Raw genomic sequence first — 14,977 nt, forward strand, 5'->3', positions numbered from 1 at the left:
GACGCTTTCATTGAGGATGAAACGCGTCGAGCTGTGGCAGCTTTGAACCGCGATGATTCGCTCAGCCTGAATATACATAGTAGAGTAGTTCATATACATTATACATGGCGCTGAATGAAGTGATCACAAGTAGAGAGAGGTGTCAATTGAATCATTCACTCACTCACATGCAGCAGCTCGTCCTCGTGCGTGTTCACCATCACAGAGGTTAACAAACAGACAACAGTTCATCACACTCACAACCATCCAGCTGCTGTTGGGTCTGTTTACAGGCTGTCTGGATAGAAGAGAGCTGAGAGCTCAGCACTAAAGAGCTGCACACAGATCTGAGCACTACACCATTTAAATACTACCAATACTAGTACCGATACTAGTACTAACACTACTAACTGGAGGCTGCACAGAGACCTGAGTACTCCAGCATTTAATTACTACTGATACTAATCATAATACTAAAACTAATACTAGTACTAATACTGAACTGAAGGCTGCAGAGAAACTTGAGTACTCCAACATTTAAATACTACTAATACTAGTACCAATACTAGTACTAACACTACTAACTGGAGGCTGCAGAGAGACCTGAGTACTCCAACATTTAATTACTACTGATACTAATACTAGTACTAGTACTAATACTAATACTGAACTGAAGGCTGCAGAGAGCCCTGAGTACTCCATCATTTAATTACTACTAATACTAATACTGATACTAATATTAATACTAGTACTAGTACTAATACTTATACTGAACTGAAGGCTGCAGAGAGACTTGAGTACTACATCATTTAATTACTACTAATACTAATAGTAATACTAGTACTAATACTTATACTGAACTGAAGGCTGCAGAGAGACTTGAGTACTACATAATTTAATTACTACTAATACTAATACTAGTACTAATACTTATACTGAACTGAAGGCTGCAGAGAGATCTGAGTATTCCATCATTTAATTACTACTAATACTGATACTGATACTAATACTAATACTAGTATAATACTAATACTGAACTGAAGGCTGCAGAGAGACCTAAGTACTCCATCATTTAATTATTACTACTAATAATACTAGTATTAATACTAATACTAGTATAATACAAATACTGAACTGAAGGCTGCAGAGAGAACTAAGTACTCCAACATTTAATTATTACTACTAATAATACTAGTATTAATACTAATACTAGTATAATACTAATACTGAACTGAAGGCTGCAGAGAGACCTAAGTACTCCATCATTTAATTATTACTACTAATAATACTAGTATTAATACTAATACTAGTATAATACTAATACTGAACTGAAGGCTGCAGAGAGAACTAAGTACTCCAACATTTAATTACTAATAATAATAATACTAGTACTAATACTAATACTGAACTGAAGGCTACATGGAGACCTCCAACATTTACTTTTAATAATATATTAATATTATTAGCCCACCACTATTACTGCTACTAACACTAGAGTCTGCACTGCAAACTGTGGACAGCTATACTCACAGATGAATTGCTAAATTACCACTAATATATTGCTATTATATATAACTATATTACTAATATTTCTACTATTACTACTACTACTACTACTATTAGACTACAATGCTATTACTCTGCATACTGGGTGCCTGTGGACTTTTACTAAAGCTACTATTTCACAACATCCAGTCTTTACTGGAAGCTGCAGAGCTGGACTCACAATATAATAGCTACTAATGTATGGTATTGCAAATATTTATTATTATTATTATTATTACATTCAGAAGTTAGCAATTTTTTCAACTTGAATTCCAGCTATGTCACTACTGTTTCTATGGCTTCTACAAGCCTTCTACTTCTGCTACTACAACAACTACTACTAGAGCCACAACATACTATAATAATATGTTATTATTAGCCTGCTGTTACTGCTACTTTTTTATACTACTATTATTATTATTATTATTATTATTATTATTATTAATAATAATAATAATAATAATATTTTTTATATTGTCACAAATACTAGCTTACTACTTTTATTCAACTATTCAAACTACTATTTCAACAATTACATCATAGTAGCCTATTACATGTAATAGTGCTGCTAAAACTGCTGCTATACTGTTGCTGTGTCGCTGCCACTAATATTAAACATTAAAACACAATATTATTTTCTAAGAGGGAAATCATTCTACTACAGCTGCCACTGCTACTGAGTATATTTCTGCTGCTCTTAATGTCTAAATGGAGATAATATAACGATGGTCTGAAGTTGTCTGTGTGTCTATTTGTGAGCTGGATATGGAAATGAATATAAGTCTGATTGTAGACTGCAGTTCCAAGTTCCCATAACTTTAATAACTCTACTCACATTAATTTATTATATCTACGCATGCAGACACACAGTGCTGTCCTGTAGGTCTCACAGCTGTTCTCAGCTGGATCACTGTGAACAGCCAGAGAGAGATTTTGGAGATGTGATTGTATCAGAGGGAGTAAAGCAAACCAACTACTGTCTCCATCCCATCGTCTCTCTCAGTGAGCAGTTGTCAGGGAGGTGCGAGATAATACAAAATCCTGTTGTTGTTTTTTCTTCTCCTCTCTAACTTCTTCCTACTCACTGCTTGCTGGCTGCGGAGCCTCGACTTGATGAATGAGGTGTTTTCTCAGTGATGTCAAAGTGTGCTGCTCTGACACACGGAGCCTGAGAGGAGAAGTGGCAGGACGCCGCCCTGTCTCACAGTTTATCCGCAACACGGTCAAACACTGAAACACTGAAACTCTGCGGGCCTGCACGTCAGCCGCCGCAAAGAGACATAACAGGCCTCTAATCGAATTACCTCTCTCATGCATTCACTGGGAAAACACACACACATACTGTATATCTCGGAATTATAGACTAATAGCACTGCTGTGACTGCTGCCAATCATAATAATAATAATAATAATGATAATAATGATAATAATAATAATAATAATAATAATGATAATGATAATGATAATAATACAAATAATAATAACAAATACTACTATTACTAATAATAATAATATAACTATAACACCAATAATAAGAATAAAACGAACTAAAACTATAAAACAATAACAACAACAATAAGAGCAATAATAAGAATACAGTAATAATAATTAATTAATTCTTCTAGCTGGTCCCACTGCGAGTATTATAGGCAACAATAATATAATATAATAACATTATAGCAATATTAGTTTCGTTAGAACAAAATAAAAAGAACCAACAACTATTACTACTACTACTATTATTACTATCACTATTACTACTACTACTAATAATAATAATAATAATAATTACAACAATAATACTAATAATTTAAAGGGAAATTCTAACCAATTGTCATGTTAATTCACATTTTAAAGCCTCTGTTTCTCTTAAAATGATCGGAGTTTGTATTTGCATTGATTTTTTTTCTTTTTGCTGGTTTATCTGAATCCTGTTTGTTTCTTTCAGGAGGTGTACAGCTAATGGCCGACCCTCTTCAGGTGTCAGAGCCTTATATGTACCGACTTGATAATGATTATCTCCAACACTCCAGTCGTGTTACAGCCTGCTGCTGCTGATGAGCCAATACTGCTGCTATATGCACCATGTTATGGAGATAACAAGGAGCAACTGAGATTAGAGATTATTCACTACAACAAGGATTAATACCACACTATGAATTATTCATCATTGTGATTACGTTTTTTTTTTATTTTTATTTTTTTATTTAAAAACTGGCCCTGGATTGTGACTCAGTGAAAAAGCTGAATCACTTTTGAATTCTTGGGTAATAAAAAGCGTTGTGGACATTTAACACGCCCTAAACACACGGAGGTCTGTGATGTCTCCATTATGATTAATGACAAACGACTGCAGCTTCATGTAAAACACGCAGGAAATAAGCTCAATTCATCATTTTAATCACCATTCAGCTATTTTACAGCATTTTCTTTTGTCTTTCAGACAATGACTGGTTGTATGTTGAGCCATACTGTACATAAGAGGCTCTTAATGATAATATGGGAGGTTCGTTTTGATTTTAGGGAATTGTTTCAACTTGAATGGGGGACCTTTGCACCATAATGATCACAAAATAATTTTTGCTACCATCAAAATAAAATAACATTTTTCCTGATAATTTGACACTCAAAGGTCCTTTTGGCTAGACATGAGTTTTATCTGCTGATAATACTGCAGCTCGAATGTAAAAACAGAATTATTTAATAACAGATATCACTCTGAATGATACACTGCTTGTATTTTAAACACACACATTTTCAGATTAAATATTATTTACTGATATTATAATGGACAATATGAGGAGCCTGATGACCTTTTTATAAACCAAACATTTTTTTTTCATCATTTAAAAAAGTCCCAGAGAGATTAAATACTTTAAAAATATATGACTGACAGCATATCCAGTATAACAAATATAAACATTGATTCAGTGCACTCTACAGTACATTAAAAGGTGAGTTTTAAAGAAAGTTATCATTGTTTTCTAATAAAGACACTGAAACACTCAATTTCAAATTAAAATATACATTATGTTTGAATAAATGAATGAATAAATAAATAAATAAATAAATAAATGGCACATCCCCACCCTATTGGGTTGGGTAGTGAAATTAGTAGTCCTCTTAAAAAATACAACTTTTCTTAAAACTCTGAATTGTTTTTTTAAATAAAAATGATTGATTATTATATCATATTTTTGTGTATAAGCATTATACTATATATTCTTAACCATTGCTATGTGCCATCACCTTAAACAGATTTTGATTTTAACTTCAGATTTAATGTTTTGTTTGTCTCTCATACTGAAACTGAAAAGAAAAAAAAACTCAACTCATGAATAAAGCTCCCATCAATTGTAAATGTGTAAATCCATGCAGGATGCATCAGTTCAATCTGTCACTTTATGAGAGAAGTCTCAGAATTTGTCCTAACGTTAAATTAGCCACAGCACCTGTGAAAGCCATTTCCAGTATTTATTACATCTTTGTCTTACTGCTGGTCTGGAGCCTTTAAAACATTGACCTATTTGCTCTTATTTTATGGAAGACACAGTTAAGTTTTATACTGTTTTTCTCTGTCCTTCTACTGAATGGCAGCCTGTCCAGAGCTGCTGGAGCAAAGGCTGCTGGGAGGCCGCCAGCACAGACTCTCCTGTTTGAAGTGGTAGATGATTAAACGGGCTGTGACAGGTGTAAAAGCAACCTTTGTCATGTCAGACATGTACCGTCATTGCTTCCTCGGCTCGCCCACAACGGAACGCCCTGCTGCTCACCTGCTTGCTCACACCGAGTGTGTGTGGATGAATGAGTGTGTGTGTGTTGGAAGTAGATGTTCTGGTGGGGATTGGAGGGAACAATCCTGCACCATCACACTCACTGCCAGCATCATGCTGAATGATAAATACATTCATCCTCATTCGAGAGGTGCAAAGCTTGTTGTCTGTGTATATATGGTCTTGGGGTTAAAAACAAGTACATGAAATGCCACAAATGATGGTACATACTCCCGGGGGAACAGATGCATGTCTGTCTGTGACTTGAGAGAGATGGAGGCACATTTATCTGCTGTTATGGGTTATCATTTGTGTCTCCAGCAGCTCCAGTTTATCACTTCAGTGTCATGATGTCACATCAGTTTGACATCAGGGTTCATTTGACCTACACTCTCTTAACGTTGGCTCCAATCGTGCATCAGCTTGTATCATGAGCTGTTTCTATCATTTGTGCCGCTCTTGTCTTCAAGGACCCTGGATATCAGTGGGAATACTCCAAGATAAAAACTTTGTAAGATAATTCACTTTATGATTTGATATAAAATATAGGTCTTATTCTGTTATGGAGTCAAACGAAGCTTTGATAAAACAAACCGCGGCTACGCACACTGCCGTGTAATATGAGGGATTAAGTGGATTAGCAGAGCAAAGTCTTGCTGCATGTAATTATAATATTAATTTGCACACTCTTCAGGTTGTGTTTAGTCATATTGGATGTGGGATTAAGCGGATATAGGAGCTCCTGTTGCTAGGATTATGAAATAAATGTGAACACTTTTCAAGCTGTGTTTCAGTTTGATGTGGACTCTTCGATCAGCAGCAAGTTGTCTGCAAAAGATCCAAAGTCCATTTACTATTTTTAGATATCTTGATGGATGACAGAGCTCCATTGATGCTTTTATTTTTGTGATTGCTTATTGTGACACATGGTAAAAAGAGTTTGCTGTATTTCTGAATGAAAGTCAAGGGGATTAAGTGAAAAATGTCTTGCAATTACCTCTTAATATCTTAGTTCTTTTTAATTCCCATGAAACTGACTCATAATTCCTTTGTGTTTAACAAGCAGTTGACTCATATTCCAGGACCTCAGGGAAAGTTTTGGTCCCACGTCAAAGGAACCCGACCTGGAAGGAGCCAATAGTCAGATAAGCCCCCCCATCCATCACCTATAAAACTTAAGTGTTTAAAAAAGCCATTAAAACAAGATAAGGCATGAACAATTCAACACACTTAGCCACTGAATGCATTTACAATGTGATCACAGTGGAACTGTATTATGTGTTATTCGGGGGGAAAATGACCACAAAAGCAACATCGCTGGGCCAGAGCTGCAGGGAAACTGAAAAAACTCCCCTCTGCATCAAAACAAATGAAGATTAGAGTTTGTATTCGGCAAATTGTAGATCTGCTAGTGTAAAATGAGACACACATTTCATTTATGTCTTTTAGCCCAAGAAATGCCTTTGAAGTTCTCAAATTCCTTGGTGATTCTGTGATTTTGTAACTGAGTACCAGTAGAGTCCCATAGGGGTCGCGACCCCTCCAATGGGTCACAAGACAAATCTAAGAGGCCACAAGATGATTTAATAAAGACATACTTTTACATTTTGAGAAATACTCATATTTACTTTCTTGCCCAGAGTTAGATGAGAAGATCGATACCACTCTCTTAACTGTACGCTAAATATGAAGCTACATCTAGCAGCTAAGATAGCTTAGCTTAGCACAAAAGTTGGACGCAGAGGAAACAGCTTGCCTGGCTCTAGATTAAACAAACATAATATAACATGCTAATCAGTGAGCTTTAAAGGTGCTGGTAGGCAGATTTTACTAAGCTAAGATATCCGGCAGCTAGCTGTAGCTTCATATTTAGCACTTTGGTACACCAAGTCCATATTTGTCACATGCTTTTTTTAAAAATCCGCCATCAAATAAAAATCGGAAAAATTGCACACTAATATCCGATGAGTTTTATTATTGTCTTTATTGCAAGAATTTGCAGTACGAGACAAAAAATAAATGAATTAGGCTACGTGGGTGCAATGGATAGCGCTGGATTCCGAAAACTTTAATGACAAACAAAAGTTTCGGAGTTGGTGTGTAAACGCGATTGACCCAACGGGAGGTCGTATTCATTTTTAAACATGTGACAATTGCGGATGAAAAATACGGACTTGGTGTGCAAAGGCCTTAACTCTTGGCAAGAAAGCGAATAAGCACATTTCCCAAAACTAGTTCTAAAGTTTATGTTTACCTGAATTTTCTCCAATCTTTATTGTTTTTGATAAGTTCTTCAGGCCTTTAAAAAAATTCCCACTATCAAATTGAAAAGGGAAAATCCGTTTCTGATTTGATGTTGACAACTTGCAGACACATGCAACAAGCACAACAAATGATTTGGAGATCAAAGCGAGGTCGAGTGTGGATGCCGAGTTTCAGACGCCAGGCCGCCTGTCTTTCTGTCTCTGGAAAACCGAGCCTCATCTCGTGTCTAGATGCATAGGCCGTGTTATTGTTTCCACGCTAACGCCTCCATCCTGTGGAGTCAGCCAGTCCCTCTCTATGTGTTTTGTCTCAGGAGAGAAGGTCAGGTCTCTGGTACACTTTGTGACTTTCCCTGAATCAGCTGTTTGGAGCCTCAGTTCGAGAGAAAACAGCCTTGGGCAGAGGTGACGTCACTGATAGCAAAACACAGACAATTTGGAGGTGAGTGGGTGGTGGTGGTGGTGGTGGTGGTGGTGGTGGGGGTATGGAGGTTGGATACTTGGGCCTGGTACTGTAGTGGATTATGTACAGAGCAGCTGGCAGACCTTGCAGGCCCACTCATGCTTTCAAGGTCTAAGGAGGCTCAGCTGCTTGTTAGGAAGATATGAGAGGAGTGTGTGGTGCAACTGAAACAATCACCAATTGTTAGAATCTAAATTGGGGCAGATGGAGTAATATAGGTGCCAATTTTGGATGTTGACCAAGAAGAGATGTTTTTTTCAGAAGGAAAAAGCACATAACAAAATGTAATGCTTCAGTTTCAGGGTCCTGGTATTGTGCATGCTGGCTCACTGTCACACTATCATGGCTTACTGAATACAACTAGAATACAACAGAGCCATTGTTACTGTTATTAGTCAAATCTGTGCTTCTCCAACTATGACAAGTCAAAATGTCTGCTGTGAAAATAATATTGTTCCGTCTAAGAAGATGACATTTCTGTGTCATTTTAAAGTGTCAGTATTTACAAAAACACATATTTTTTCACTTTCCTCTAGTGGTATCTTATCAGGGTGAGGTATAGCTTATCTCTCTGAGATTACTGACTCTTTATCTGTATCCTTCTCTATCTATCTCTTTCCAAAAGAAGTTATTTATATGGACTTCTTCATGCACCTGCAACCTGTGTGTTTTGGATAAATGTCTAAATGTAAATGTCTCTCTCCTCTCAATTCCTGTCATCTCTCTAACTTTTTTTTTTCTCACTTTTATTTATTTAGGGGGGAGTTTCACTTCTCTTTTTCAGGAACGCTCTGATCACATTCACACAGTTACACATTTACACCTGGAAGCGGTCCAGTACAACCACAGTCTGATCTGCTGGCCAGCAGTTGGGGTTAAGGGCCTTGCTCAAGGTGACACCTCTGGTGACACCCATAGACTATATAAAATATGGACGTAGTCTCCATGACGTCACCCATAGGTTTCTGAAGAGTCATTGTGAAGTTCAAAGTGGGCTTGGCAGCGACGACACAGCATAACTCCCGGCTAATCCAAAAATGGGTTGCTCGTCGGTGGAGCTGAGGCGGGCCCGGGTGACGGAGCAGAGCAGACAGTTAGCAGCTATCGACCTGAGACGGCACCCACCTGTCGCTCAAAGCGGCCACGCCCTCATTTATGACTAACTTTATGTTTATGTAATCTAAACGGGTGAGTTATATAAAAATCTCCCCCCACATACAGTTGTCATGTTTATTTCTGCTGTAAAGTTGGCCATTTTAACATGGGGGTCTATGGGGATTAACTCGCATTTGGAGCCAGCCTCAAGTGCAGTTTTGGGCATTTGCTTCAATTCACAGCACCGGGGATTGCCGCTTGGTGACACCCAGATTTATCCTGCCGGTCCGGAGGGATTGAACCGACGACCTATCGGTCACAAGATCGCTTCTCTAGCCTTTAGGCCACCATTTGTGTGCCCTCAAATAAGGGCCTATGTATGTAGCCACTGTCGCTGATGAACGTGCCAACTTCAGAAGACATCAACAAGAAGTGGAACAAAAAGCTCAGTAGTCTTCTGCATTTGAACACACATCTAGCAAAGCCATCGTTAAATGTTAACACATTGATTGCATGAAAATAGTTTTCTATTTAGTGATGAGATGAGGCAAATTATCCCATAGTTACTCTATATCACAAAATGAATATAAGAATCACTGTGAGGTTTATAATTAAAGTAAGATATCATGTACAATACATCTGTCTACTGTTTGGGCAGTGCATATCAACAGCTCAAATCTGATATGAATTAAAACCTATGCAGTAAGTATCTACAACATAACTCCTTGCATCAAGTATAAATCAAGCTTTAAAGTGATTCAATATCAGAGACCACAGTCAACAGTTTTGATAAGTAGAAAGTAATTTCTTTCAGTTGTGGAAGAAGTACTCCGAATTTTTTATTTAAGTAAAAGTAGTAACACCAAAGTGTAAAAATACTCTGTTACAAGTAAAAGTCCTGCATTCAAAATCCTACTACAAAAGTATTAGAATCAAAATTTACTGAAGTATCAAAAGTACTTATTATACAGAACGGCCAACGTCAGAATGATATTATATTATTGGATTATAATTATTGCTGCATTACTGTATATATCACATTAATATTGCAGCTGGTTATGGTATGGCAAATTTGAAATACTTAACTGCTGGGCAGCTTAATATACAATAATATATCATAATTTATTAGTCTATTCAGATTATTAAGACAAATATAAATCTGTAAAGTAACTAAAGCTGTCAGGTAAATGTAGTGCAGTAAAAAATACAATATTTAGCAGAAAATAGAAATCTGGGACAAATGTCTCCAAGCCTGGGCAGATAAAACTAAAAACTATTGCTAGATACCACCAGAGGTAAATAAGAAAATTGTTTTTTTATGTAATTTGGGTGAACCGAACTTCTAAATGCACGCAGAAATAGCAGCAAGATTCAAAACAATGTTTCAAAGAAACTGCATCTCCAAGTAGGAAGTGCCCAAGTTTGGCCTTGACCTTCTGTAAATACAGTTAAACTTTCTTTCCAGGGCGAAAATGTGTTCAAATGTGTCTATAGCTTTTCAGCCAGAAGAACAAATAAGCCCTCGGAGATCTGATAAGATTTGAGCTTCACTCAAAGGGGTCTGGAGCTCCACCAGACATGGCCGCCTTTGCACTGCGCTTGTCCTTCCATGACCGTACAACCTCGCCTCTCACACTTAAACACACATCATGCAGACAAACACACACACAGCTCCCCTTCCGCACACATTAAACACACTCTCAGACCGACTTGGAGGTTTCTGTCGCCCTCTCCTTCACTTTAGTCAGTTGCCAGACAATGAAAACATTGAGAGGCAGTTTCTATGGCGTGACCAGGGCTTTTGTTTGACCGAAAAACATATGCATTCTACATGCTCCAATTATGGTTTTATCAGATCGCTGTCAAACACACCAATCATGCGCCTTCCTTTGTGCCCTCTCTAACGGTGTGTACTGTACCAAGCAGAGCAGTGGCTCGCTGTGTTTGCATGTTTGCCCATGGTGGGAGTATAATATCTCAGGCTGGTTTTGTGTCCCCGTTGGCGGAAAACACGCGGCTTAGTCGAAACACAATGTGTCACGATCCCTTCCACTTCACAGTAACAGATTGGTTTCGAATGCAGAACTTCCTTGTGTGAATGTTTTGGCAAAATTAAACACAAGCGGTGCTGCCATTCTCCTATCCAGCAAACACATCCAGGTTTCTGCTTCGACCGCCACTACGAAAAAAAGGAGGCCATATCAGGCTGATCTGCAGCACGTAGTGTTAAAACTTTCATTGTGACTTGCACTGTACGCCTCAACAAAAGAGGCCAAGAAAGACACGGCTTCCGTTCAGTGTCAAAGTCACGTCCGCATTGCCAGTTATTTCACAAGAACACTGTTATCATAACTTAAGTTATTTAACCCTAATATGAATATATAAAGACTGTATGGTACACCTGCAGCTGGAAAATTGTCGGTATAGATAATTTTCTGAACATTCAAACTGTCTTTAAGAATAAAAGACAAACTTCAAAAGTCTTCCAGTTTGACCCCAGCCCTTTGACACAAAGACAAACCCTGGCCAGTGAGCATGGTTTGTTTTGGTAGACGCCGTTCAGCAGCTTAGGTGCTTAGGCTCCACTAAGCCCAGTGTTTACAGATCTGCTAAAACGCAGCCTCATAGCCTCAATATGCTGCATCCATGGCAGACAGACATCGCTGAGGTCTGGACCGGCTGATATTATCCATGAAACATGATTAACATAACATGATAATGCTGGTGACTCAAGGCGAGGATGGAGCCGTCGTCACAGCCGGTATCGTCAGTGTGGCTCCATGACACAATGTGAATTGGAAAAACAAAATTTGTGGAACAACAGTAAAGAATACCACAGCTTGATATAAACGTCCCACGGGGAAAAAAATACAATCTGACCTAAAATTTTTAATGAAAAGGTGAAACACTGGCTGAAACTAAACCAAACGTGTGATCACTGATTTCTGATTGGGAACATACATATGTAAATTGATTGTAATATACAATGTTGTATTATGTGATTTTATGTATGATGTGGTATTAAAGAGACTGTTCCTTTAATAATATTTAAAAAATTTTAAATTAACTATTTATTCTATTCTATTTTTTAGTGTACTTTTAGCTTATTTATTAATGCCCTTAATTATTAGTTAATTACTTTATAGTTTTCACCAATTGTTTTGCACTGAATTTCTGAGTGGTGGATGTAAGAAACACAATTTCGTTTTTATGTGGAGCATAAAAATGACAAATAAAGGAATCTTGTTATAATCTTGTTATCTTGTTTATTTCTATTTTTTCTTAAAAAGCCTAACCAGGGACAAGGTCTGCAAATAAGCTATGGGTAGAAGTCCTATATACATTGCAGCAGTTGCACTTTAATTAAGTGTAGCAATGCCTACATGTATTGTCCCTGTCAAATAAATAAATAAATAAATAAATAATTAAATAAATAAATAATTAAATAATTAAATAATTAAATAAATAAATAAATAAATAAATAAATAAATATCTTTTAGGATTTCTGCCTCCACTCCAATACAATGGAGAGGAATGGAATTTCCTTTGTGCACAAATGGCAATTTAAAAAAAAAAAAAAATGATTTCCAGAATTAGTGTCCATACGTGGAAGTCAGAAGGGATTGTTTCTTTGGTAGAAAGTACAAACTGTAATTTTTTATATCAGTGAACTGACCCTTTAAATAACATAAAAAGGTAAATGGGTAGCACCCAGGCTATTATTTTGTCCTCCTTGATTTTGAAATCTGGGATGTGCTACCCTATCACATTTTTATGCTTACTGGATTCAGGGTCTAGCACTTCACTGTGAATCCCGTTGTTGAGACCATGGACTGTATATAAAGATGGACGACATGACAGCTCCCCAATAGTGAAGCCAAAACATCTCGATCGCCCCCTGGTGGCAGGCTGCAGTATAGGTCATAAAGCCTACCCCCTCCATGTTAGTGAATGGGACATGGGCCAAACTAACAAGTCAAATAACACATCAAATACATTTTTATTTAATTTTTTTTATGTCATTTTAGGTAGTTCTCATCACACTGATGTATGTTCAAGCATACTTTTTTTCTGATAAGTTTGGTTTTAATTAGTTATTTGATGCTATAAAAAGGGGGTGAGACGTCATGATTGGCAGCTGTGAGTCTCTATCGAGCTGCGGCCGTACTCGGCTCATGATTGGTTCGAGCGGGTGACCTCGGTTCTACTGTCCGATCACTACTGCGCAGACTCTGGCTCCAAAAACGTCAAAATCTCAAGATGGCAGCTCCCGAATTGGGGATATTTTGGCTTCATTTCTGTACAGTGGGAGGAAGTGGAGATGCGTCGTCCATCTTCATATACAGTCTATGATTGAGACGCAACCTCATTTACTAAAAAATAACCCTTAAATAACATATTTAAATTTTTCCAGAAATATATATTTTGCAAATCTACTTATTAAAACATGATTAATGATCTGGAAAATACAAAAAAAAAAGTCTGCACAGTTGAGTGCGGCTGCAAATAATAATTTATCAACACCTCAAATAATTAAGGTGTTGACTTTATTGACACATAACAAGAATAGTTCACTTTGGGGGAAACTCGTTTTTGCTTTCTTGCTGAGAGTTCAACGTGAAGGTCAATATAACTAGCCGGGAGACTATTAGCTTAGCTTAGCATAAAGACTGGAAGTAGGGGAAACAGTTAGCCTGGTTCACTCCAACATTCAAAAGTCTGTCTACACTACCAAAGCGTAATAATACTAGTAATAAACATGCTGTATCTCGTTTGTTTAATCTGTATAAAAACTGAAATGTAAAAAGGTAAAATGTAAAACTCTTACGGGAGTTACATGCTGTAAGGACGTATAAACGGAACTAACCCGCTGATTAAACAAACGACATAAGACGTGTTAATTTGTTGGTGAGCGTTAAGCTGCGTTCATACGAGCAACACAGCGACAATTCATTTTCAATTGAAGCCAATGACATGAAGCTACACATTGATGCCCAACACTTGTGGATGTGATGCGCTACAAATTGAGCTGGTCTCAACTTTTTTCAGCACTCCAATGATGCGGTGAAGCGTCAACCAATATGTTTGTTCCGTTCCATTTTAAAAAAATACCGTTAGCCAGTTCAGTGCTATTTCACGACATAATACACCAACGAGCGCTTCAGCAACACTTTAATGGCGACTTGCCTACAATGTAGCTGGCCACGCTGGCCGTTTTGTTGCTCGTAGTATGAACATAGCATTAGAGGTGTTGGTAGACACATTGCTGAACAAAGGAGAGAGCTTGGCTAGCTGTTTCCCCCTGCTTCCAGTCTTTATGCTAAGCTAGGCTAATCGCCTCCTGGGTCTAGCTGTAAACAGACATCAGTTTGGTATCAATCTTCTCATCTAAGTCTAACAAAGTGAACTAGTGTATTCCACCAAATGTTAAACTATTTCTTTAGAGACACACATTTTCTCATCACTAGGACCAATTGGAAGCTCATAGCGGTTAATGACCAATAAAGTGCAAGAGTCTTTATCTTCCTGCTGTGCTATGTTTTGAAATATTACAACGTAATGTAGAATAAGCTCTTATCACCGAGCGGGTTCGCATTGCGGCACAACACCTTGACATTTCCTCATCTCTCAGCCTTGCTGTACATGTGCTGTGAGTCATTCATCAGTGTCCACTACACCTTAGACTTTTGCCCCACAGTAAAGCACCCGGGGCCACTCCATGTCAAACATGGCTCCTCTTAACTTTGTACAAGACATATTTACGTCTCAGCGTTTTATGGCACAAAAGGATAAAGGTCGTCATGAAGGTCGTTCAGCGAGGGAGAGGACTGAACTGCGTGAACGAGTCTGCGTGGGAG

The sequence above is a fragment of the Sebastes umbrosus genome, chromosome 12 (genome assembly GCF_015220745.1).
Source record: "Sebastes umbrosus isolate fSebUmb1 chromosome 12, fSebUmb1.pri, whole genome shotgun sequence".
In the NCBI taxonomy this organism is placed as follows: domain Eukaryota; kingdom Metazoa; phylum Chordata; class Actinopteri; order Perciformes; family Sebastidae; genus Sebastes; species Sebastes umbrosus.